This window comes from Passer montanus, unplaced genomic scaffold, assembly GCF_014805655.1.
Source record: "Passer montanus isolate IOZ18808 unplaced genomic scaffold, ASM1480565v1 scaffold5, whole genome shotgun sequence".
Taxonomy (NCBI): Eukaryota; Metazoa; Chordata; class Aves; order Passeriformes; family Passeridae; genus Passer; species Passer montanus.
In genome coordinates this window covers 10,075,456-10,100,730 of record NW_024369929.1, presented here as the reverse complement: position 1 = coordinate 10,100,730, position 25,275 = coordinate 10,075,456, and the positions used below count along the sequence as shown (strand labels likewise).

Here is a 25,275-nt window from a genome sequence, read left to right as displayed (position 1 = left end):
GAGGTCCACTGTGATTTTTCTAAAATTTTTTAAAATTTTTTTAGTTATTGTGGGAACTGTGATTTTTTTTTTTTTTTTTAATCTGGAGGAACAGTCCAAGGCCTTAAGGAAATGATTGAAGATTTTTTTTTTTTCCCTCCTTTTCTTCTCTTTTTGAGGTCCACTGTGATTTTTCTAAAATTTTTTAAAATTTTTTTATTTTTTGGTGTGGCATTGTATTTCATTGCGAAAGAACAGCTCGGTTCACTTGTAGCTTTGCAGCTGTCCTGCACAGCCCTGGTGCGAGCCCTGGGCAGGTTAGACGGCCTTTCTTTGGCAGCCTGGGCAGGTTGGGTGGCCTGTGCTGGGCGGGGATGCTGCGGCGCCGGGGCCGCTTGCCCAGTGGAGTGCTGACATCTAGTCGCAGCCGGCCGCGCTGCAGCGCCGGGGGAGCTGCGCCGCACGTCCCTGGTTCGGGTTCTCTCTGCAGCAAACACCTGAAATCCCGCGGGGCTGGGATGCAGCCGGCTAATGAGCCAAGTTAATAAGGGATGTTGTGTTTCCCGAAGCCCCGGGCTGCAGCCAAAGAGGGAGGGAGGGATGCTCCCTCTCGGCTCTGGGACCCCACTGCAGTGCTGTGTCCATCTCTGGGGTCCCCAGCCCAGGAAGGACACAGAGCTGTTGGATCAGCTCCAGAGGAGGCCACTAAGTTGATTAAATGGATGGATGGATCACCTTTCCTATGAGGAAAGGCTGGGATAATCGGGATTGTTCTGCCTGGAAAAGAGAAGGCTTCAGGCTGACCTAATTCCAACCTTGCAGAGCCTGAGGGGTGCCTACAGGAAAAGTGGAGGGACGCTATTTACAGGGGCATGGATGACAGGAAAAGGGGAATGGCTTTGAATGGAGAGAAGGTAGGAGTAGATTAGATGTTAGGAAAAGATCTTTACTGTGAGGGTGGTGAGGCGCTGGAAGAAGTTGTCCAGAGAAGTTGTGGCTGCCCCATCCCTGGAAGTGTTCAAGGCCAGGTTGGACGGGGCTCTGAGCAGCCTGGTCTAGTAGAAGGTACTCTTGCCAACATCAGGGGGTTTGGGACTTGGTGATCTTTAGGGCTCTTTCCAACCCAGACCATTCAGATTCTCTGATTCTATGAATTCTGCCAGCCAGGAAGCACCAAAGCCTCCTGTCCAAAGCATGGAAAGGTCATCTCCATTAATTTTGGGAGCAGTTAACTTTAAAACATTTAAGACCATCTCTTAATGTTTTTAGGATAGAGACAAAATATCAGGATCCTGGATCTCAAATTCTGTGGCAACTTGAAAGGGAGACTTTGACCCAGCTTGCATTTGGTGTGTCAGACATTCTCTGAAGGCAAGCTCCAGAAAGAATGGGAGGATGCAGCTGGTTTTGCATCCTTTTGGGCCAGCTGAGGTATTCTGGGCTAATTAGAAAGCCAAAGTGGTCCCCAGCATAACCTAAAGCAAGTAACTACAGCTCACCACTGAGCTGCAGTGCCCACTAGAATGACTGAGGGCTACACACTTTGGCACAGGCTCTCTCCTGCTCCCAAAATACCACCCAGGAAAGGCTGAGGGGATGGATCAAATGGAGGTGCACCATGGTTCTCCATTGCTCAGACATGAGAAGGTGGTCATTCTACCCCCATTATGACTCCTCTGTAGCATTCCAGAGACCCAAGAGAACTGTAGGAATGGCCAGCTTTGGCTGTGTTACTCAGGATTCAGCTGCTGCCTCGTCACTTCCCCTGGTAACTCATCTCAAGTCAGAGGCTGTTTTCTTCTGAATCCCTGGTTCTGTCATCACCATAAGTCAAGGAGCAGCCAAACATACTTCTCCACTGTGCATGTGTCATGTGTCATCATGTGCATGTGTGCAGACACATGCTCTGCATTCTCCTAAGCCTTTCTAAATGTTTATCTTGGATTAGGAGCATTTGAACACATAGTCATCGTTGTCAGCAGTGAGCCACAGAAATGTAAAGGTCCCTAAGCTTCCCAGACAATGGAGCATGAACAAGTCTTGGTAGAAGCTTAGCAAGTTCTTGCAGATGCCAGCAGAAGCACTGGTGTCAGCTTCATGGCTGAAAACTCTTGCTCCCAGAAAGGAAAAAATGAAAATCTGCTTTTGAGTATTCATGAAACAAGAAGCCAAGAACTCATGCCTCAAAATGAGAACCAAAATTTTGCGTTCCCTGGCACTCACGAGTCAAGAGTATCACAAGTCAGGGGTGGTCTTGAGTGTTGGTTCATTCTCCTGGGGCAGATGAACATGTGCACAGTCATTTGTGATTGATCAGCAGCTTTAGTTCAGATCTGTGTTTTTCAGCAACATAGTGCTGCCAGGAGAGACAAGCATTCAGCACCTAAACCTATTTTAGACACTGGCGATACTCAAAACGTGGTGAGACAGCATTTCAGTGATATATCTGAGCCTTGCTTAGCATGCAGAGAGTCCCACTTGATGACAACTTCAAAATATGAACAAGATTTAGGTAAAGAGTTTCCACTGAGCAAGGATAAGATATAGGTGCCCAGTTCCTTCAGGTGTCTTTGGGAAAAAAAGAATAGCAGCTATTCATTAAAGCTATTAATAGTTTAAAGTTAGGCATGCTTTTAAATCCTTTGCTGTTTGATTTTCCAAGAGAAGCTTATGTATCTCATGTTTTTAAAATAAATCACTTTAAAACTCAAGCTCACTTTACCAATTACAAGTTACCTGGGTGCCTTGGAGCTTTGCAGTCCTCTACACCAGCCCTCCCAGGAGCGTGCTTGCCTGTGTGCTTCTCCATCTTTTAAATCAGCCCTGCCTCTGCTCCTGCACCTCTCCATTATTTAAATCAAGGCTGCATCTTCTCATGGTACTACTGGTGCCCTGGGTCAAGTGTTTGTGATCCACAGATTAAATATCTTCCCTTTAGAAGAGAATGCATTCTCTTAATAAATCATTTTACCCCCCCTTTTTCCATATCCCCTCTGTTGATGATCCTATAAAAGAAGGCTGCAGCAACAGTGGCATTTCTACTATAAATTTCTCTTCATAGAGGTTCATAATTCATCTTTAATTTGTTTTGCATACACAGTTCCAGTCTGGGGGCACATTTGTTTTTATTCCCCTTTCAAATTGTTTTGAAATATTTAAAGTTATAAAATAGACAAAAATACGAATGTACAGTGTATAGATATTTTCCTCATTTATAATCAATCCAGATCTTTGGATGGAAATTATGATTAGGAAATGAATGTGTAATGGGATTTCAGTAATTTTCATATGTTCACAATAAATATTGATATTAAGACACATTTTTAAACCCTAATTCAGTAATTTTACTACAGTTTTATTACCTTTACAAATGTTTATTTGCATGAAAATGTGGTGCTGGTGCCTACTGCTTGCAGCCTCCTTTTTTAATAAAATTTTTTTAAAGCCTTCATGTACAAGAAAAAGACACAGACTACATTGCTGTTTGGCAGGACTTTTCTGAAGTCTGAAGTCCGTTGTTATGAAGGTCATTCCACCCACCAACAGCCTAAGAAACTGGGCTCCATGCAGTAGAATAAAATCTCCTTCATTACTCAGCTGCAAGGCAGAGCTTGTGAACTTAATATCCCAAATGACCCTTCTGGAGGGTTCTTCAGCCCTAACTGCATCTCTCATTTTTCTGATTTGCACCATTGCAGCAGACACTCGGCTGCTGGCACTCTGCAGTATTTTCAAATGATTATGTGTAAATTGCTGCAAATTAGAGCAAGAAATTAGCTGAAACTCCCATGGCATATTTTTATCCTTGTGTTTATTACGTTTTCTAATCCTCCAAAAAGCATGCTGAGATGGCATTTCTGTGCTCCTAGGAGGAGGCTGTGAGCAGAAATAGCAAACTAATCTGTCTCCCCAGGTATTTATGCCACATTCCTCGCTGTGCTGTCTGAGCGTGTAACACTGTCCCCTCGATCTTTTTAAGTGCAATGATGTCCTGTTAAGTAAGTGTGAAGGAAGCTGATGCTACCGTGACTAGTTATCCAAACCTGCTGCCATTCTTTAACCACGGCAGAATAAAAAGAGATTTGCTTTTCAGCTCATTTTTTATTGATGGATCTTTACAGTGCTCTGTGCTTTGAATTACATTTGTCCATCTCCACTGCCATGGCTGTGTACAGAGCCTGAGGTCATCGAGGGAATTAAACCTGTAAGCATCTTAGCAGTGATACTGATCCCAGGGCCTGCTCAGGCTCTAAAATGCTCTGTCTTTAACAAAGCTGAATTCTTTTAGACCCTTCCAAATGACTTTTTGCCAGCTGTTATGGGCAATAAAGCAACACCGAAATGCCCCAGCTGGGACTGGGGGTTGTTCTGTGGTGGGAATTCACCCATCCAAGCCTGGAGGATTGTCCTGCCCCAGCTCACTGAGCCAGCACAAACCCCACTGGCCTCACATTACAGCAGGAGTGGGGCTGTGACAGTCTTTCATTAGCAATGGTGAGGGTGATTGCATTTAATCCGTGAGGCATTTTAATGGCCATCGGTAGCAAGAGCAAGCAGAACTCCATAGCAGCAGTTCAGTGCATGTAACTCTGAGTTTTCACAATAAAACCCCAGAATACCCACTCATCCTCAGCAGACTTGCCTTTGTATCAATTTGGGAATAGATTCTTGGCATGCCAGGGAATTATGCATCATAATGACTTCATCAAGGGCTTTCACAGTGTATTCTGGAGCTGAGAAACCTCTTTAAACCCCAGTGCAGATGGAAGCTTGGACCCAGCAGCAAGTGCCTTTCTCATGAAGTCAGAGGAGCTCTGCACAGACTGACCCCCTGTGCCTCTGCAAAGCTGTATTGATTTTGGTAACTTCATCTGTGCAGGGATGTGAATCTGTCCACAGGGAGCTAAATGAAACCTGAAGTTATCGATTTTCAAGAGCAAAGAACTTTAGTTAAAAATCTCTTATGTTTTCTTAATTATTCTTGATTTTGAAACATGGCATCACAGCAGAATAAGGATATTAAGAACCAACAGTAAATAAATCAGCCAGTTGCACGTGATTTAATGCAGTAAGGGCAGAGAAAATGGGACTGACTGAATTAGACAAGGTTTTTATTTGCTCTTTGTGCTGGATAACTGTTAATCACTCAATGAGAAACGCATTTCCAATGGCCAGTGCTCAAGCAACGTAAATAATAGCAACATCCTTGTTTCTCCTTTGCCCTCAATCTCCTTTTGGAGGCTTGACAATAAACAGCCATTCCCAATCTATTTCGTAACTCAGAACCCAGATCCAAAAAGCCCCCATGAAACGTAATTAGTTTACTTTACTTGTCTCTCCTTTATATTCCTGAGCTAATAAATGGCCACTGCAGTTCCAGAGGGAGTTAATTTTTCTGGCTGCCTACAGGGGATTGAGAGCTGTTGTCTCACTTGAGCACAGCTCAGTTGTTTGCTGGGTCTATCAGCAGGGGCCCGTATTTGCTACAAAAGGTGGCAAACCACAAAATCATTATATCCAATGTAAAACTTGGTCTTCCTGTGGCATGGCAGACCCCTTCAACTTGCTGAATTTTGGTTTCCCCATCTATTGGATGGGCTTCTTCAAAAGATTTGCTGACTCTGGCAATAGGATGTAACTTTCTAGTTATGCCTGTATTGAGAAAACCATGGGTGCCTCTATGACCCAGTTCCCCACTTCTAAAACAGAGGAAATTTGAGACTTGCATTCAGGTCTGTGCCTGTTACCTGTATTTACAGCCTTCCCAAGGAGGTGTGTTGGGGCAAGGGGGTTCTGTATGTGGTGCCTCAGCTGGGCTGGACCATGCTCAGGCTATTGATGATGATTATTCTGCAGCCACAAGCTCAGTGGAGCTGAAGCAGGTAAGAGCTGACTCAAACGTGCATCACTCCAGTCATTTGCCATCTGTGTGTGAGTCAGAGCCCTAATATTTGTTTTCCATCCTTTGTTGGAAGTCAGTGGAGCTGTTTATTTATGCAGCAGTTGACACACTGGGGCCTTAATCTCGGCCAGGCCTGGGTACTGGTTTAGTACCCAGCCTAATGTAGCATGTTATGAGTGAGAGGCTGGCTTTAGCTTTTATATGAATGTGTGGATATGTCTTGAATCCCATTTTTTCTCCCACATGACATTGTAGATAGCAGCTAGGTCTGCTTTAGAGATGCCACAGATGCAGAGCTTGTAATTCTTTGGACATGTGTTTTGGTTCAGTCACCTAAGATTGAGTGCTAGTGAGGCAACCTGAAAGGCAGTTTTATCAAGTTCATCTTTTCAAATCACTTTTCTTTCACAATATGGCTTGCTAGCTGTAAAATTATTCCATTAAACAATGTTACCACACTCTGAGGCAATTTGTTTTCTTGTGCATTGATCTTTGATCCAACGTACTTGCTCCTGAAAACATTCTTCCTTTTTAACCACTTAGCCAGAAGTTAATTTTGTAGAAATTGGAAATTGTTATAGAACAGCATTTCTTTTGTAACTGTAACATTACTTTTGTAAATTTTCTGTCCTTTGTAATATACTAATCACTTTTTCTGGATAGTCACTTTGTGAGTGGATTTCTATTCAGTCATGGTCATATTCTTTAGTGTATAGTGTACTAAATTAATTTGTCGTGTAGCTCTCCAAAATAGTTTAGAATTATAGATTTCATAAAAGGGTAAAAATCTCATTTTAAAATAAAGAAATGGTTTTGCTAGTATGTAATGTTTGGCAAATTGGAAACAACTGCAATAACAATAAACCACATTTATTGTTAATTAACTTGTAATCGAATGGAAACTTATCTCCCCTGGAAGGTAAAAACACAACACACTTGCATGATATAGTCAGGTTTTCTGTTCATGGTGTCCAGCTGGATACCAACAAAGAAAATATCTGGGGGTTTATTGCAGCAATTCCTTGCCAAACAATGCTGTCTCCATTAGCCATGGCCTCGTGTGAAATCAGGAGGCGTTTTAGGTGCCTTGGGGACCTCCAGCTATTGTTTCTCTTTGAGATATTGTTTTCATCCTCAAACATCCATGCTATCCTGTCCCCTTCCTTCCTTTCTGCGGATTTACAGCCCTGTCCTGCAGCCTCACATGCACGTGTGTCAGGTGCTGATGGGGCAGCCTCCTGCAGGGAGGGAGGTGGAATGCAGCTGCAGGATCCAACCTGAGCACCTTCTGTCTGGATTTAAAGGGTTCTGAACACTTCTGAGGAAGCAGGGCTGGGAAACAAAGTCTGGCCTGAAAGCTCACACTCCTGAAGAGGGATCAGTTTTAGCACACATGCTGCCTAATTTCTGGTGATATTAGCAAGATAACAATGCTGAGACAAACGTTTACAAGCCAAATAACACACTGAAAATTGTGTTCTGATGTGAAAAGTGACTTGGTAAAAAAGTTACTTCCAAGCTGCAGGAGGCTGCTCTCACCAAGTCCAGACCAAATATAAGCAATTTACAAGCAAAAGTACAATATTTATTTCTTAGCTGCCAGCCATATAAAGTGCCTAAGCTCTAGGTTGGTTGCCCTACAGCCCACGTAGTTGTTTCCCCAGGTAGGTGTTGTAGTCATGAATTGGTGATGCTTTGCCTCTGCTTTGTATTTGCAACAGAGAGGTTGCAACTGGGTGTGAATAAGGTCAGAACAGGTTCCTTCCTTCTGATAAATGTGCACCTGCTAGAATTGGAGCATCCAGTCTGCCTCTTTGATAACACAAAGCAGAGAATTTCAGTTATTACTTTCTGTGTGTTGCTCATAAATGAGCTAAGACAGACTCTGCTAGCTGGATGAACCCTCACAGTTTTATAATTTCATTCCTTTTAATGGTTTTGCAGAAATGAAACACTCCAGAATGCTCTGATTCAGGCATGCCTCACAACAACTGCTGTGGTTCTTCCCCCAGAGCATTCCCCCTTGACTCCTGCACTGGCTCTGGAGCTACCTGAGTGCTGGTGCAGTAATGCTGTAAACCTTCTTTCTGCCCTGAGGTACCTGTTTGATATTCAGCCAAGGTTTGTTCTGTACCACTGATAAGTTTTACAAGGAGTTCAATGGTTAAACAACAAAAATGATAGATAAGACTTTCACCATTAAAGCTAACTACTCTCACTGGTGTTGCCTTTATGACTGTTTCTGTACATCCCTGTACTTATTTGAGTTAGGCTATGGTGACAAAACATTCTGTCATCATTAACACTGATGCTGATGTCTCTTGTCTCCATCTCCCCCTTTATTAAAGTCTGGTATTTTTGATACCTTCTGGCATAACTAGATGAAGAAGAATACTGAGTCAGCACTGTCTTTTTACTATGAATAAGGGATTGCATCAGTGTTGACTCCTAAGGAATTTGTAGAAATTTATTTCTAGAGAGCAGTGGAGCTATCAGCCTCCAGAGAACTAAATTATAGAAATTGGTTTCAATAATTACATTGCTTTTAATCTGACACATTGTCCTTTTGTCATCACAGGGTTTTTTTTGCTTGAGGAGACCAAAGAAAGAGAATATTGACATTTGAATGATTAAAATCTGGGAAAGTTTATTTTGAGTTTGTCTGCAGCATCTCTGCATAGACAGAACAATCTGTTGAAATTAAAAAGATTATTAAGGCAATACTGTGCAGGGAAATTTTAGTGCCAAGAGTTTAGCCATGTATGTCTGACCATATTAATGGAAATCCTACTGCTAAATCCCTGTGCCCCCTGGTACATAATTTACCTAATGATTCCAGTTAAGCACAAAAAACAAGCACCATCTGAAGCTGTTTGACTTACAGTGCTTGATGCATGGGAGCCAGAGAGAAAACAGCATTGCTGTGTATCTCAGTTCCCAGTACTGGGAGTGAGGGGTGAAGATGGGCTTTAGAATAAACATGCTCTGGGACATCAGTGCACACTGTAATGGATTCATGGCATAAGCTTTGGATTCAGCTTTTATCCCACTGTGAGGGACGGACCTTTCTTACCCTCAGTCTCAAGAGTCCAGTTGGGCAACACTTGTCTGATTTGGGCTCCTGGCTTCAAAAATGGCACTCAACTGTAAGCTTCAGGAAACCTTTAATTTGCAAAGCATTTGGTATTATATCCAGTTTGGGTATAAACCACTACTTTTACAGTAAATTTTTCCTTTATCTTCCCTGTATGTAAGATTTCATCTTTGGTGTATGCTGGTTTGGTATTTCCCATCTGCCTTTGGCAATAATTTTTCAAGGGAAGTCTGGTCAGTCTTCCCTTGTGATACAGTTCCATTCATATCACGATAGATTATACAGGCAGCATGATATGGACAGTCTGTTAGGAACAATCTGCTATTTCAGGTAATAACTAAGTCCTCTCATAACTACATATAGCAACACACTGATTTTTTTTAAAGTGACATAATAGAAGAATTTCTCAGCTTCCCTATTTTCAGCTCTGATTTTATCCTTCAAGGATACGTGGCAGGGCCAGCCCCCAAGCAGAAATTAGAGCAGACTGTGGGAACACACTGAGGATGCTTCATTTCTCAAAGTCCAGTAGAATGCTACATATCCTCCTACTACACTGAGGAAAGATTTGCTGTCTGTTAAATAAAGTGGTATTATCTGCATTACAAGTCAGACATCAGCAAAGCACCTACACATCCCTGGCTGAAGGCTGCCTGTCATCCACCTTCCCACACATATCACATGTTTGGGCTGGAGTGAGTAGAGCTCTGTGAGTTTAGGTCCTGAGCCAAAGAGAGCTGGGCTTCATAAGTCACTGGACTGCTTAGGAAATGCTGCTAGAAATGAACCTTGCAAGTTCCAGCCTCGTCCCTGAGCTCAGTTGGAAATACTGTGCTGAGCATGGTCACAGGGAATCTAATGCTTGTGGAAGTGCCATCATCACTCACAAGTGATGAAACGACCACAAAATACTTTGGAGCATATTTTTACAAGCAGCAGCATATCAGCTCTTATGTCCTCATCAAATTCCAAATCAAGCAATTACCTTGCAATTCCAAATGGCAATATTATTGTTTGCTTCATTACCTGCTGTGCTTGCTAATGCTGTTTGAGCAGGATGGTCACTATTTCTCCAGCTTAGCAGCAGTCACGTTCTAGCAATGAGCAAGAAGACCCATTATCAGCCTTCCACAGCACCTTGGATCTCTTCAGGATGAATAGTGCAATATAAATGTAGAGGATTATTTAAAAACCCATTGCAAACACTTCTAGCTATTAGCCATAATAATAGTCTGGCTGTTTTATTTGGCAATAATCCAATTCCTTCATCAAGATACAGTACCTGGTGCATGTACTTGCAGACCAACCGACTGGCTCATAAAATAGCAGGGTGGCAAAATTATCAGGAAAAACAATGATGTGCTTTTATATTGCTGTAAGTTATGGGTGTGTAATAAAAGGGGAACATGAAGTTCTTGAGCCAGTAAGTGTAAAGGTGAGGGGTTTACAGCAGCTGTAAGTCCTGAAGTGTGCATTTAATACTTCACAATTTTTAGCTGTGCAGTCAGATTTTTGTGTACCTGACTAATAACAATAAAGGTGAAGCAGATAATGTAGGAATTGGGAGCTGTAGCAAGATAATGTTTTCTATGAGAAAAGAGCAAAGGGAGATGTGAAACACTTCAAATCAAAAGTAAAAATGTACAGGCCTCCATAAGAGCACAAATGAGGCATTGACCTAAATTCACAACACACATGGTTTATTTGAAATCTGAGGAGCAATCTGTAGAAAACTTCACTCTGATATTTAAGCAATATAGCCATAATAATACAATTGAAACCAGTGTTGTTTCTATGAGATTTAGTTTCTAATCTAGTGCTTATTAACAAATCTGCAGCCACTCTACAAAGGGGGAATGAGGCATGGCAGGGTGCCAGCACTGACAGAAGCAGATATATCATATTCATTGGTACCTTTGAATTATATATGTATATATAAATGTTGATTATACTCATCACTATTAACCAAATAATTCCTGAACAAATGATGTCTGGGGATCCATACAACTGGCTGCTTGTTAAAACTTAATTTTTCAAGCAAGCATTTGTTTGACATGAAGAAAACCTCCCTGGAAGGGTTTCCTGAGTTGTGCCCTTGTGCTGTCAGTAGTTGGTAAAAGGTTTGGGTGTTGGTATGCTGTGTGCACTCAAGGCTGGCAGGAATTCTACAAAGGAGACTTGTACTGGGCTCCAAACTCAGCTCAGTCCTGCAGCAGAGCATCTTAGCCGTAACTACTGTGATTTTTAGAAGCATCTCCATGAATACATTGTGATCTTCAGCCTTTCTGTTGCTGATTCAGTTAAACAAGGACGAGGGGCAAGGTGATCCTTCACCACCTTGCCAGCTGCTTGGCTGAGTGAGTGAGCTGGCCAACTGAGCAAACCCAGCTCGCAGATCTTCCTTAGCTCCTGATTGTTTGATCCTGAAGAAAAGCCTGGAGAGGAGCAGATCCTGGTATCTACATATGGCTCAGCTAATTAAGAGATGCTTTGGGCATGGAGCTAGCCAAGCCTTAGAGCCCTCTGTGCTGCAGATGCTTCTTCTCTGTAACTACAATGGGGCTCTGTCATTCACCTCCTGTGAACTGTGGAGTTCTCCCACCACAGCTTTTGTCACCAGGGAAGAAAGTGTTACTCAACACAAGTAAATGAGACAGCAGCTGGGTCTATGGTTAAGTCTAATCTGCTCTGAAGTGAGAACTGACACAGGCCTAACCCTGCTGGATGAGTCAGTGGCAGAACCAGGGTGAGAAGAGGAATCCCTCATTACCAGCTCTGAGATACAAACACATGCCTTCCCTCTGCCTTCCCAACCCTTCATTAAAACAGCGGTAGCAGTTAGATTTAGTTTATTTATTTTTCTCAAGATGAACTTTCACCTATTTTTTGAGTTAGGCAGGAATCCTTCTTCTGCTTGCCTTGCTCTTCCTCAGCTTTCTCTCTTCCCATAAAGAACCAGTGTCAGGCTCCTCATGCTTGCTAACATGAAACAAAAATTGCTAAGAAACACAATTGTTACACGTTTGCTTGGTTGCCCCGTACCTGTCACCTGGCTATAGCTCTTGTAGCTGCATTTCATTCTTTGTGGGGCACTGCAGCCCCACATGAACATTTAAAAGCTGTGAGTCAGGCCTCCAAGAAAAGTCATGCATGACTTAAAATCACAAGGTTGATCAAAAACTATAAAATGCATATTTTCAATTTGCCTTTGGGTTTTCTAAGGTTGTGAGGCACACCCATTTCAAGTCTTCAAGCCCTGATTTGCAACCATTAAAGCTAGAAATTCAGGGTATTCATTTGTCATGAACTACACATAATTCTTGTTTTCAGAAAAACAGGAAATATTATAAGACCTAATGGCCAGAATTGGCAGACTGGTGCTTACACTGAATGTACTTACTGAAACTAAATGCGTGATTTTTTCCTTTCCATCTAGAATGAGGGCTTTGCTTTCCACTTCAGCACAATGTCTCAGTGTTCAGATACATCAAACTACTTGAGAAAGTGTAGATTGCTTTTACTGAGGCTTTTTAAAAATTGTATCAATGAGTTGGAATTGGATGCAAGTCCCAGTGGGGTGGACTGTCCTCCAATTCTGCACTTTCAGCCTATGTGCTACTGATTTGGTTTGGGTTAGGCATATTCATTTCACCTCTTCACCTTCACACAGCTCCATATACTTGGACTGAATACCATTCTGAATTTACAACGAGAAAAAAAAAGGAAATAAAAGTAAAGCAGAGAAGACTAGTTTTCTTTTTCTCGTTGTAAATTTTGGACATTACAGCAAGATGGTCAAACGGTTGGACTTGGCACACGGCATCCTCCAGACCTTCAGACTAAACACCTCACTGGCAGCTTCACCCCTCAGGTAAACAGGATTCTGCAAAATGACAATGCAGCTTGTCTGGGCAGGGGACAGGCCACATCCCAAGGTAAATAATGAGCTCCCTCAGGGGCTCATGGCCATGGCAAACGTCACCACCTTCTGCTTCCTGTGCGAGATGCAATTCCTAGAGCTCGTGTTCTTGGATGCAAAGGGAGCACTAATGGTACCTGCCAACACATGTGGCCTTGCCTTGAAAAAAAGGGTGAGAAAACAAAATACATATGATAGATGTTAGTCATGTTGCTTATTGCACTGTTGGCACACTCTCCACCTGGGGCTCCTACACTCACATCCAGGATCTGGGGATGAGTCACACAGACTGCATATGCATTTATGGGCAATCTGAGCAGACACAGAACATAATGGGGATTTCATGGTGTCCCAACTTGCTTTTGCTTCCCTTTGTGCAACAAGATGTCTGCAAATCCTAGACAGAGCCCTTTTTCTCTGAGATGAGGTTGCTGAATGGAAAAACATAGCATGCCCACAGGGAGCTGCATGTGTGGAACATGAGGTTTTTTTGCTAGAAAAATAGACTAGTGTTGCACATTACTGCTGGCCATGTGTCCTTGGTGATGATTTTCTGAAATCTCCGGATTCTGAAGTCATGGTAGCACTCAAGAATCTTTATTAAGCAAAAAGTTTTCAGCCTCCACATTTGTAAAATAAAGCTGGTTCCGTCTGATTCCCCGGCATATCAAAAAGTGAAGACAAAAAAGAACACTCTGAACCTGTATTTGGAAGACTGAAATTCTGCAAGCCAATCACATGGCTTTGGGGGACCTGAAATGATTTTTTAACAGCTTGTGTTGACAACTTTCTAATTTTCCTTTAATAGCTATGTCTGTGTGGTTTGGCTTCCTACACCTTCTCTAATAAAGCTATCAATGTTATTTTGTATATGTTAAACTTTATTTTTCCTTCTAGTTCCTCAGTCACTAACAGGAGAGAGTGTTATATGCAGGGCAATTATTCAGACATTACAGGATGAAAACGTGGACTATATTTCCCTGGGAAATAAAGTTTTCAGACAGTCTTTTCCACATATGGAAAAGGAATGAAGGCTTCAACACTGCCTGTTCTGGTTCCCTGCTCGCAGCAATAGAGATGTTTGTTGGGGTTTTTTTCCTTGCTTGAAAACAGGAAGATTGTTAAAAACAAGGATTCAAAATGGAAGGACAAAAACGGCATGGTACTAACATAAGATGTTGAGGGGAAAATGTTTGTTAGCCTTCAGTGGTAGTGTCTTACTTCCATAAGGTTGTTTTACTGCAGGCAAAACACAGCAACACAACAATTAATAAAATATTAAACGTTGCAGAGATTTTTAGAAGGACATTTTTATAGTTCTACCAGGTGCAGTGGCATTCTTTTAATTACCTGGGCATGACAAAGAATGCTTCAAAGCTGAAGTGTTAATTCTTTGCTATGCATAAGGCAATAAAGGTAACAGATAGGGTAGGGAACTGAGCTGCAGGTAGAAGATTCTAATCTGTGCACAGAAATGGTCAATGAGGTTTGTTCTCATCTCCCCGTTGTTATTACACTGTTAACAAGTGGAAATCATTTTGAAGGGCATAAAATCCAGTCATAAAAAAAATCACTTGATTTACCCATCAGATGAATTCTAAGTACTGATGTCTTCTCAAATGCTAGCACTCTACAGTGTTTCTTATTGTCTCTTACTCAATTTAATATGTGCAGCACTGTAAGGGGTATCATGCCCAGTCACCTGCTAACACCCACCACTGCCTTCCTCCAGACATTTACTCAGACATTTCTCAAGACCTTACCAGAAGCTCATTCTTCAGGGGAGGAATCAGTCCTGACTCCACTGAAATATTTTCTAGAAGTAGTGTCAATGAGAAATCAAACCACATTTTTTGGCAGTTAATCAAGTTGTCCCATGAGTATTGTGACTGTAAATACTTGCCCCTGTGCTAGATGTGCTCCCTGGATGCTGGTTAGAGAAATGCTTCCTTAGCAAGAGACTGAGCCAGAGAACACCTGAGCATCTGCCATGCTCTCAGCCTCTGATGCCTTCAAGGACAACTAAACTCATCCCATCTTTATCTGCCTTCTGCAGGTCCTCTCCCTTCTTCAGGACCTGATATAATCCTGTGTAATGAGCACTCTTTGACACTCAGCAACTCACAACATGAGGGAGTATAAGGTGGGGAAGTATTATCTAACATCATGGCAGAGAGAAATTCTGCATTTTGCCCAAGATCACACAGAAGATCTGTTGTAGCACTCAGAAAAACATCCCAGAGAAGTAACTTTTTGTTAGGTATGGACTAATACATATGTCTTTAATGTTTATTATTTTCCCTGTTTTACTTATTGCTCTTCTTTCTCTGATTTACTCAAGACTTAATATTGATTTTGAACTGGGATGTTTTGTTAGCAGAAAGGTTTCTGGTTTATGGTTTGTGTTTGTCCCAGTTCCTCCCTTCTGGTAGTATGGGCTCTGGCAGCCCAGCTCCAGCACAGCTAGCAGTAGTTTTGTATATGATCAGTGCTTCTCATGGTCTTTTCTGCAGACACTAGTGTAGCATAAAATAGCACAAAAGGTTGTGTGTCTGCACCACAGTTCATAATCCAGCATTTTAGCACCAATGCATCCCCATCACTGCTGTAAGCTGTGAGCTGGGCCAGCTGAATTATAAACTAGGTCACCATCCCCTTCTCCAGTCCCCACCAGGCAGGTGGAAACATCTCAGGGAGAGGAAGATGCAGACAGAGGGGGGTGATGAACCATATCCTTCAGTGGCCAGGACCACCACTGCTCTTCTGAGAGCTGTGACCCAGGGCTGTGATCACTGCTGTGTGGGTACACACTGCACAAGGCCTTCACAAGCTGATTACCAATTATTCATGTTGTTAAAGCCAGTTTGGCACGGGCTAGTGACTCAATGAATATTACTGTGATTGGTTTTACAGCCTGCGTGGCTCAGGGATGGCTGCTGCAAGCACAGCCTGAGCCTCAGCAGAAGGTGGGTTGAGCACACCTGTGTTACATAAGAGCCACAACAATGCAGACATAACTTAATGTTGACATTTTCAACTGTGTAATTAGGTATGCCAGCAAATGAACAGCAGCAGTACTAAGCACTATTCTTTGTGAGCTTGGTGTGGGGTGTGTAAATATTTTGTCTCAGTTAAGGAAAAGAAATTAGGGAAAATAAATATTCCCAAGCACATTCTAGAGAAAGCTAGATAAAAGAACAAAGCGGAGTAAAAAGCAGATTTTATGAGGCAGTATTTACAAAGACCTTACATTACACCCCAACATTTTCATGGCTGAACTGCACAGAAACCCATTATATCTTCACCTGCAGGACACTATATTCTAGGAGGTGTGACTTTCAGAAATAGCATAGTTTTTTAAGTAAAAAGGAAAAAAATCAAAAAACTGCAGTGCTCTACTGTGGTGTGTTGGTCTCTTTCAGCAGAAATTGTTCTTTATTGTGGCAACTCTGATAATTAGCAATTTCCCACAGGAGGGAAGATTTTGCAAGCCTGTAAGATGTCCCCTTTCATTTAGAAGAGGAGAAATAGAAAAGTAAGGAGGAAGCAGAGAGAAGCAAGCTGGGAGAGAAGTGTGATTTATTGCTCTTCAACTGTAGACCTGTCAGTGATCCAAATCCTTAATCTTGTTCTGTGTGTACTTTTTCTCAGGAAATCCACTGGGCATTTCCTGTGTGTGTAATTCAGGTAAGTTGCTAGTATGGCTTTTTAATATCTCCTGGGCAGTGCACAAGACATGAAAAGACAGTATAGGGAATCAGGCATCAGAGTTTCTTCATATTAAATTAAATTAAACAGTATATCAGCTGGACCAGAAGAGCTTTTATAAAATGTATCAGGGATAGGGTAGGAATGAGGATGGACAGGCCTCTGCTCTGATTCTGTCACTGTGGCCCTCACACAGGCTACAGCTGTGCAGGAGCTGCCCAAATGTGATACCACCCAAGGGATTTCCATCTGTTCCAGGAGAACAGGAACACGATACCTCTCCCTCTCTTGCACCTTCCTTCTCCCTGTGTGGAGTGCAAGGAGCACGGTCTGTAATCTGTGTTCACTAGCAATTCCCTGGGAAACTGCCAGCTCCGAGGAGAAAGATGGATAGACTCTGTCCCTCCTGATGTGATACAATGAGCAAAGTACACTGCAGAAAAGCAGGAAGGCTGGGCCCAATCTCTGCCTAGGAAGACTTGGGAATTTCTGTGATTGCTTTAGAACCCTTGAATGAAAGGCACTACCCAAAGGTAGCCCCCGGTATCAATCTTCCAAAAGACTTCTTTTCTGAGGAAAAATACCAGGACAGCAGTAATCCCATCTCAGCTTGATGTCCTCTGCCAATGTTAATGAGAGAGATCAAAGCTGATAATGACACAATGCTTGGATATTGTGGACAAAAACATGTGCTATAGGTATATTAAAAGCCTCAGCTTCAAATTTCCTAAAGAAAGCCTACAAAATCTCATATGCATTCTGAGGGTCTGTGAAGCTATAGAAATGTCCTGCTTTATAACCTTCTCCAGTAGAACATTTTATTTTCCTTTTAATTTATCAAAATCTAATGACACTTTGACAGAGAAGAATATTTGTCTAATTTAAGGAAACACTGATCAGGTCAGCTTTGCTGTAAAACTGTTTATCACCTGCAAATTTCCAGCCATTCAAGTATCCAAGACTGCTTTAGAAAAGGACCTCAGGCATTATAATTTTACAAGAAATGAGTAACTGCTTGGAGAGTTTTGGAGAACAAATGGTTTGCTTCTAAGCAATCAAAGTGATGTTTTAGCTTCCCTAATGAGGTAGTTCCCTCAAGGAGCTGGAGAATACTGACACCAGATACTCCCTCTGTTGTTGCAGCAGATTCCTCTGGCATTGACAAATAGCCTATCTGAGCTAGCAAGGTCAGATGGACAGGAGCAGAACAAACAAGAGTGCCAAACCCAGAGCAGTCTGGTGCTCCTGGCATTCCTAAGCAGGTGGGAAGACGGCTGAACAGACATTTTTGTCATTTGGGACATTTGTACCTAGATCCCTGACAGGTGCTTCAGGCTTATTGTTTACTTTCTAGACACCAGGATGTGTCCAGGCACTGAGTTTATTCATGCAGAACAACCCTCTAAATCCAAGAATCCAGTGACACAGTATGAGCTAAGAGCTCTCCTACATGCAGTGGAGACAACAAAAAGTTGCAAAAGCAAAAATTGGCTCAGAGTGCCTTCAGGGAGGCATTAAATTCTGCTGGATTTAGAGGTCTCTGAAGGAGTGCTGCTATTAAAGGATCACCAAGCAGTGCTGCCCTGACAATGGGATCTTTGCTCCCCTTACATTTCAAGGGTTAGAGCAGAAACAGATAGGGCCAGCTTTCCTGAGTACATGGAGACTTTTGAGTGGCCAAACCCATCCTGCTGGAGCATCTCGGGTCCCTGTGTCCTCACAATTTAGCAGCTGGTCGCCAGAGCAGTTGACAGCCTCCATGCTTTCTGTGCAGTGACCCATTTGTGGAAGGGCTTATCCATATGGTAAATGGCTACTTTAATGTTACAGAACGTAGGAGTCCAGATTTTAAATAGTAATTAACAGTAATTAATACTCAAACCCTGTAGCATGCACAAAGCGTAGACAGACATGTTCAGAGGGCTGTGTTCTGGGCGGGACTGGGGAGCACAGAGAATTTCCCAGTGAGACTGGAGTTGCTGTGTTGGTGACTAGACACGCACAGCGTGAGCCACTCCTGCCCTGAAAGACTTTACTATCTACACAGACAAAGCAGATGAGGGAGAAGAAAAAGCACAGAGGTACAAAATAACTTCTCTGCCTGAAGTTACTCATCAGCCCACAATGGCACACTGTTCTCCTGAACGCTTAATGAACTATTTAACATGGATATTAAAAGCTTAAGTGGGGAGTCATTAGGGCTTTAAAAGGCCCCAGCCCAGATTTCTAAACAAGGCTATCTAGAAGGAAGCTCCCAGATTTGTAACCACGTGGCAACACGATCTGCCTCATGTTGAAAGATGCTGAGCTGCCCGGTGGCTCCAAAGCAGCCTGCCCTGGGGAACCCCTCCTCCCTGCCCAGGAAAGTCACCGAGCAGCCGCTCTGCCCTCGGCTTCGGGGCTCACACTGTTCTCCTGAACGCTTAATGAACTATTTAACATGGATATTAAAAGCTTAAGTGGGGAGTCATTAGGGCTTTAAAAGGCCCCAGCCCAGATTTCTAAACAAGGCTATCTAGAAGGAAGCTCCCAGATTTGTAACCACGTGGCAACACGATCTGCCTCATGTTGAAAGATGCTGAGCTGCCCGGTGGCTCCAAAGCAGCCTGCCCTGGGGAACCCCTCCTCTCTTTGCTGCTCCTGCCCAGGAAAGTCACCAGGGGCACCCAGGGGCTGCTGGCCCTGAAGCGGTGCCAGCCCTGCGGGCAGGGCAGCACCGACCTGGCTCCACTGCCAGCCGTGGGCATCGCCTGATGCCTGGCATCCCACTTGCCCGTTTTCACAGGTTTCATCCATTCATTCTCAACCTCTGCCGGTGTTTTTACCCATTATCCCTGATGATCACTCAGTTTTCACCAGATGATTTTTCTTCTCCCATCCTCTGAGAGGCAGGAAAGCATTTTGTTATTTTTAGGGATGGACTCATGTCTCTGATTGGGAAACCAGTATACAGAAAACAAAAGCAGAGTATTAAAGTTTTGAACAATACGAGGCTTTTTTATTCCAACCATTTTCACAACAGGCTTGATGAGTAAGGCTCCAGAATGCAATACATAAATGCCAAGAAATTGGATTTTCATTTCTGCTCTTTTTTTTTTTTTAATGAGAAATAGTCCCTAGGTTGTTTTGGAAAATGAATGCTGAAAGCTGGAAATCCTGATGGTAATTGATGTTTTTTCATTTCCACATGTGCATCTTTCTTGCAAACTATGTAGCATCAGCACAGTAAATATCCTTTATGTAATTTAAAAGTAAAATGCATCATGGAGCATGCTAATAGAGCTTGATGGTAATATCCTATAAACAGAAGCATGAGGGAGTCTGAAAAAATCCTGGGCCAATTTCTGCTCTTGGCTAAAATCCTACAATCCCCTTGAAGTCAGTGGCATTCTGGGCTTGCAAAGCAGAATTTGGACTCTAATTCTGCAAATCTCTGAATGTGGGCATTGCAATGGGAAGCTGGCATTGCTGCTCATGAAGGCCACTGCCAAATAACTGCTGGGCCAAATTTCCAGTAGGCCTGGGTAGCTGAAACTCCAGTTCATCCTGTTAGGCTAAGGCTTAGAACAGGGGTCAAAGTACCTGTGGATAAAAAAAAATCCAGTGAGACTCAGAATCAAATAAAATAAAATTTAAGATTCACTTGTTCAAGAGAACTGTGTGCTTATTTCTTTTGTATTTTTATAGTCTGTCTCTCAGGAAGCAGGAGCTGATTCTGCTCTCAATAAACCTACAGTGAAAATCTCAGCAGAGTCAGGAGCTACACACTGGGCCCCAAACAACAAGATTAGAACTGAAATGATGTTAGCACTTAACACCAAATCCAAAGCCCACTGATGTGAAGAAGAGTCTTCCCATTTTCCAGCTCTGAAGATAAATCTACCTCAAAATGAATACATTACTAAGATTCCTCTAGTGATATCTAAAGCTTTAGCAAAAGAAATAACAAGCCACTGTAGCAGAAGCAAACATAAAAGGAGGCAAAGGAAAAGGTCCTCTGTGTTAGCAGATAGATTAAATGGATTTGGGAGAAGTGAGTAAAAATCAGAAGAAACCTCTTTCAGAAAAATTGTGCCCATATTTTCTAAAGAACTATATGAATAGATAGTCCTTAAAACCATGAAAATAAGTTGTGCTGGGGAATGAAGGTGAGGGGAGCATTAATATATGAAAGCAGAGCTGAGTAATGCAGGTCAAGGCGAATAAACACCGTTCCAGTTGTGACGTTACAGAAGAGGAAGTAACGTTCACTGATTACCACTCACCATTTTGCCATGCATCATCAAATCACTGGCACAGCTGGGAAAAACCTTTCACCTGGGTGTTTCAGCTGGGACTAGGATCTCCTCCTAATTGTTTGGAGTTTCTTTTGGATTTCTCTGTCAGCAAAATCATGCCTGGTAGAATGAAGCTGTTCCATGAAGAACATCCCACTGAATACCAGGCTCCCTGCTTCAGGCAGTCCTGTGCCCTACTGAACATGTGTGACTCTTAAAAATAAAAACTATTTTGATCAACTTAAGGTGGAACAATACCCTCCAACTCTTCTGCAGTGGCCCACAGAAAACAGGCTTCTGCTTTCAGCTGCTGTTTCACAATCAGTACCTAGATCCTCAAATCAAAAAACTGAACACTATTACTTCAATATTATGCTTTTTATTCACAGTGAAACATGTCCATTTAATTTTTAAATGCATCCTTTATTCTACTCCAAGAATAAATCTGGTCATCTTGTTTGGGAATTTTCTTCCTCAGAGACAGCTTGACTACCAGCTTTTTTAAATGCAAATGACATAAAACTTTGTGTTCCCTGTTTTCCTAGAGGTTGTTTGCCTCTTCTGAGCTGTGGCAGCTTTTGAGTGTACCAAACATAGTGATTCTGAACGCCCCAAAAACCTCACTTACTCCAGCATTTTTGTACTGAGTTTTCTCTTTTGCGTCACCCGCAACTTGAGCAAGATCACATTTGAACATTCTGCTGCTCCCCCTTGACATCTGATGCCACAACTTAACATTTGTTGCACCATGTGTTGCTGGTCAGTAACTCCTGGCAGGAGGTGTCTGTCTTGTTCACTGTTTGCCTTTCCCTCGTATCGGCGCTGCTGTTCTGCCAGCTGCTGTGCTGGTCACTCCCAACTGCAGAGCAATCAGCTGGCCTTTTCCTGAACACTGAGGATGTTGTGCCCGACTATTCTGCATTTGTATTTCCAATGATGAGATGAAACTTGACACAAAGAAAACAGACCGAGAACAACCAGAGGGAATTAATTCAAGGTTTGAAAAAAATCATATTAAAAAGAGATGATCATGGAGAGGCTGGGAGGAATGCAATCATCACTCCCTGCAGCTCCTTATGATTACTGCCAAGACCATGAAAGTGCTCCAAATAACGTTGTGGTGAATGCTGTGATACCCACATGCAATGCAGGTCATCTTCTGCTCATGCAACCTGGCATTTGGAAAACCTATTGCATCAGCAAAGACAGCCAAGACTGAATAATCTCTACCAAAATAGCTGTAAAGCTATGTTAGTGCTTTCATGCTGGTTGCACCAGCATTTTCTAGTGTTGATCCAAGCTCTGATATTCAAAACAAACAAACAAAAAAGGTGTTTTCTTCCCTTTTAGCACTTTTTCCAGGTTTATACATCTACCTACTCAGCTCTCAACGTGGGTGATGGCAAGCTCCTAGCAATGAGAAGTCTGCTTGGATTTTATCTTTGCTGAAATCTTTATGTGTCCCTTTGCAATGCTTTGCTCAAAAAAAAAAAAAAACAAAACCCAAATTTTAAATCTCTTCACAGTACCCCTAAGAAATCAATGATCCTGATGGGTCCATTCCAGCTCAGTGTATTCCGTGATTGTATGAAATGGGAACATTTTACTCAGCTTCTCTGCACGACTGCACGCTTCTCCTTCCCTCCTCCAAAACTCTCTGCAAGCTCCACTCACCCCCTGGCAGCTGCTCCAGCCTTGGCCCGCTCCTCTCCCCTATCCACAGATAAAATTCTCCTTTCATTTGGCTTGTTTCACGTCCCTGGAATCCCGTACTCCTTATCTGCTTCAAGCCATCGAGCCACTCATCATCCTTAAATCTCACCTTTAAAACCTCCCTGCGTGCTAAGGGCTGTGACAAGCGGGGAGAATGTATTAAAAAAAAAAAAGTAACTATGTCTGTATACATCGGGCGTGAGGTGGAAATGGTGTGCATGTAAAGAAGCTGCAGTGGATTGCCTGAGAGCCCCACATGGAGAGAAGAAAACACAAAGAAGCAGGTGACATTATCGACAACAAGAGACTCCAAGGGCACCGCCGGGCACGGAAGGCGAGGGGCCTGTGAGGGACTGACCCCACAGGAAACGCCGCCAGGAGAGACCTTCCCCTGCACGGACCCGAAGGGCAGAGAGGGCAGCAGCGGGCGCATCCAGGGGTATTTTACAGCAAAATGAATTTATTTGTGGGGCAGGAGGGCGCCCGCCGCCGCCCCAGCAGCGCTGCCCGCTCGCCCTCCCGCCGCCGCGCTCGCCTCAGGTCACCCCTGCGGGCGGGGGGGACGCGGGGCGGGCCGCTGTCCCTTTAAATAGCATTCCGTGGTTCACGTCGCCGCCGTCGCCGTGCAATAATTACTCGCGGGCCGTGGCGCCGCCTCCCGCTCCCCGCGGCCTCCCCGCCTGCGCTCCGCCAATCAGCGCCCGCCCGCGTCACTCCGAGGGCAACGAAACACGGAGAAAGGGGAAAAAAAAGTTTGGTGCGGAGCGAGCGGGGCCGGCGGGGGGACGGCGGCCGCCCGCCCATTGGCCTCGGGGAGCGGCGGAGGGGCTGCGCGGAGGGCTCCCCCTTCGTGCCCCCGACCCCCGCAGGCAGCGGGCGAGGGGCTGCGGGGCGACGGCGGGCGCGGGGCCCGCGGCTCTTTCTCTGCCTTTTTTGGTGGTTCCGTCCTCGTCTCCCCACCCCCGGCGGGCGGCTGCGTGCGCAGGAGCCATCCCGGGGCAGAGGTGTTTGTACTCGTGTCCTTGGGTGGAAGGGAGAGGCAGAGCCGGCCCTCCGCCAGCGCTGCGCCGGCCGGGCCCGGCCCCGCGCCCTCCGCACGGCCCGCGGGGCCGAGACCCTGCCCGGCCCCGGCTGCCCCGGCCCGGAGCGGGCCCCGCCGCCCCTCGGCGAGCCCGGTGCCGCGGGCTTGGTTGGCTGCTGTGGGCACGGGGGTGCTCGGCAGGAACGAGCGCTTTGTGTTGTGCCGCCCTTCTGGTTAAGGGTTATTGCTTGTAAAGTCTGTCGTACTTTGGCGTTTTGCGTTGTGAAAAGTTATTGTTGTTGTTTTGGTGTTCGCCTAGGAGGCCTGTGAGGTTTAGCCCAATTTGCCTCCTAGGCTTTGCCAAAAGCCTGGAGTGATAGATAAAGGGTGTGAACATCCACTCGTGTTTCCACAGGATGTTGGGATTGGGTAACCTTAGAAAATAAAAAGGGCAGTTACCTTACTGCTGATAACAACAGCAGCGCCGACGAAATACAGAAACTTCCACCGCATGCGCTGGTGTAATGTGGAGGCATTCAGCAAAACCGTGGTGGTTACTTCACCCCCTGCATGGATTGACTTCAAGTGCACCGTTGTGTTCTGAAGTCCATTCCCGAGTGTTTGTCCAGGCTTGTCCTTTACTAGGTGTCATTGCATAAGAGTTACAGGGAGCAAAGAGCGTGCCGAGTTTCTTTCACTCTTCTAAGGTTCTGTGCTCACATCTTAACTGTGCCAAACTTTACACTGAAAAGAGAAGGGCACAGCTTGGTAAGCTGCCCTGTGAACTTCAGTGGAAAAAAAAAAATATTCTCTTTCTCCTCCTACTTACAAGTAAATATTTTTGTTTGTCTTGTGTCGTCTTAAATAATTTTTTGCACAGAGTGCTAATCCTTCTGAACTGTGGATGATGGTAAGTCAACAACTCAGGAAGTAAATATGTCAATTCATTCCTTTGTCTCTTTCTTGTCTGTCGTCTAACTTTTACAGCTTTACTCTGTGAATTTTATCTGATTTGTTTTTGTTATGCTGAGGTACCTGTTCTTTACTATCATCCAACTTTTAGAACAAAGGGACTGGCTCTTCTCTGATCTGTCTTGCAGGCCAAAATAAACGTATAATGGGAGGATTTTTGTTCCTTATGGTGCTGAATAGCAAGGTCTCTGACATGTCAGTGGCGTAATTCCTTGGGTTTATTTGCGGATAGAGAAGAAGATAATCTTCACTAGTGGGAAAACTGTCTCCTGCATATGTTCATAGAATACCTCTTGAAATGTTTGTCTTAAAAACCTGTGAATCATGTTAAATTTATTTTAATCTGTTACTATTTAACTTCTTGACTAATCATGAATTTATGGCAAAAATTAACAGCATTGTATATGACATAGTATACTTACAAGAGTGTGATTGAAGAATGTAAGTTTACATTTCAACTTCTGGTTACTTCAGGGTCTCAGATGGTACAATCAAAACCTTACACAAATAGCTTGAAAGAGATAGTGGCAAGTTATCAGAGGGAGAGTAACATTAACACAAACTACTGAAAAGTTGCTATGGTTACAGATAAAGGTAATCCCTGTTTCTGTGAAAGTGTGTCGTTTTGTAACAGCTATATTAATCAGTCTGATTTCTGAGAAATTTGGAAGTATGCAAACTTCTGGCTCC

The 25,275-nt window shown here is 43.6% G+C and overlaps 1 protein-coding gene and 1 long non-coding RNA gene across 2 annotated transcripts in view; one reads left to right on the top strand and one right to left on the bottom strand.

Annotated features, from left to right (window-relative positions):
• Window positions 1–19,572: 19,572 nt before the first annotated feature.
• LOC120508824 lies at window positions 19,573–20,768 on the bottom strand. Its single transcript, XR_005629097.1, has 2 exons — window positions 20,658–20,768; window positions 19,573–20,184 (listed from the first exon to the last, which is right to left on the bottom strand). It is a non-coding gene; the product is annotated as an uncharacterized LOC120508824 (long non-coding RNA).
• Window positions 20,769–24,367: 3,599 nt separating this feature from the next.
• The window catches only part of ZFAND6 (zinc finger AN1-type containing 6), a 35,396-nt gene continuing 34,488 nt past the window's right edge, over window positions 24,368–25,275 (top strand). The window contains exon 1 of the mRNA XM_039722753.1: window positions 24,368–24,523. The gene's annotated coding sequence lies outside the window, so the exon portion shown is untranslated. The remainder of the gene's footprint in view (window positions 24,524–25,275) is intronic.